A 1,936-nucleotide genomic window follows, 5' to 3' on the forward strand; every position below is an offset into this window, starting at 1 on the left:
GGGAAACATTTGGCCCTCGTTAACTTTGCCACTAAGTAAGTCTATGATAATGTGTTTGTGTACAATAACAAAAGTTGTTGACAACTGATCACAAATAAAAGCATAATGTAAACATAATGAAATATATGCGTCCTCTCCGATGGGCAACGGATCTGCGATTCGATGCCCATACGGAGATAATAACAAACAATATCAAAACAAATCATAGTACAGACAAAATCAAAGGTAATAATCAACACTAAATAAATGGCAAAATCATATCCAAATGAAGAAAATTTCAATAATTAACAAAAAAGAATAACTTGTGATTTTGTTGTGTCTATCTGTGTATAGAAGACTCAGTCAGCACAAGTTCTGTTGTAATTTCTTTGTTTCTCTTATAAAGACTTTTCACAGTCCTTCTTGTCGGCTATACGTGAATGGAAAAACTTACCAAGCCCTTCGTTATTTCTAACGACTAAATACAGTCAAGATGCTTGCCAAATCGAGGGTTCTATCGTTTTCTTCCCCGCCTCGGTTGAGATCTCAGTTTGCGACCCCCGTCCGTCTGTTGACTTTTCAGCTGACGTGGTGGGTCCGGATCTCCCAGTCCCCTTCGGGTGCGCATTCTGTTCGATTGTGGTGATTTCGGACCAGTTTCTTCCTCTTCTCCTGATGCCTCCGACCCGGGTCCATCGTGAAGCCACCTGTTCGGGATCTGCCAGTGTAAGTACGACTGGCCTTCTATCACCAACTTACAGCCGACTATCGTCGCCTTCTTCCCCTTAGCTTTGGCTCTCTTCAAGGCCGGTACAAGTTTCTGTTTCCTGAGGTTGCGGATCTTTGCTGGGACATCGTCCGAAATGAACACCCGCTTTCCGCGTAATCTCGTCTTATTCTTCCACACCTTTTCTCTGTCCGCCCGACAGGTAAACCGAGCGATGATCGGGCGGGGTTTTGTTGCGTTCTTCGAGAACTTTCCAAGACGATGAACCCCGCACAGTCGCATATTACCAGTTACCATTTTACTCACTAATACATCAAGGCTTGGGTGTGACATGAATAGATTTGCGTCATCCGCGAATAGCAGTGTGTATATATTTTCTGATACATAGGCTAAATCATTTATATATATTAAGGCCACACCAATTTAATTTGTTGGTTCTCGGATTCGCCTCTTCGTTTTTTTCTGATTTGCAAAAAAAAAATTGATTCTGGTCCTGAATCAACTGAAAAATGCTCATGTTTTGCCCCCCAAGAGTTGAGGAAAGTCCTTTTCTTCCTAGTTGTTACAGTTTTCCCATCTATCATTGCAGTGGTTTAATTAAAAGTTCAAAATTCAATGTTTAAATTTTAACCCAGCCTTTTGTGTTGACTTCATGGCTCATTTTGTAGCATTTAAGCCTATAATAGGATGCCTAGACCTGTTTTTATTTTTATTTTTTTTCGCCCTGTCGCTTCATATTTTTTCTGAAAAAATCCGAGAACCAACAAATTAAATTGGTGTGGCCTAAAATACCAAAATCAGAAATAAGTTTAACTGCATTCTTGTCATCTGCGACTTGTGTTATCTTTGTTTCCTCTGTACCGTCTTTATGTTGTACTTCAATACCACGGATACTCTGGCATTTCCTAACTTTTGTAGCCATAATTTCTGTAACCAGTATGAAAAGTAAGCAAGGCTGGGGGCACCCCTGTCTTATTCCTCGTTTCAAAGTAAAGGACTCAGAAATCCAACCATTATTTAAAATGCTGCTATGACACGCTCCGAACCCGCTAGATCAACAAGGTTCAGCTTACCTGCAAAAAAAGGAGTAATGTCAACACACGTTTCATTAAAATTTACATGTACTTTTGACGGTGAGAAATGTGGCAGATATATTTTGTCATAGTTGGCTCAAATACACTGTACCCTTCGTTTATCATTGTTTTTGACTTACTGGCATGCTCAATGACT

This window comes from Branchiostoma belcheri, unplaced genomic scaffold, assembly GCF_001625305.1.
Source record: "Branchiostoma belcheri isolate BF01 breed outbred unplaced genomic scaffold, Haploidv18h27 scaffold225, whole genome shotgun sequence".
NCBI classification, from domain to species: domain Eukaryota; kingdom Metazoa; phylum Chordata; class Leptocardii; order Amphioxiformes; family Branchiostomatidae; genus Branchiostoma; species Branchiostoma belcheri.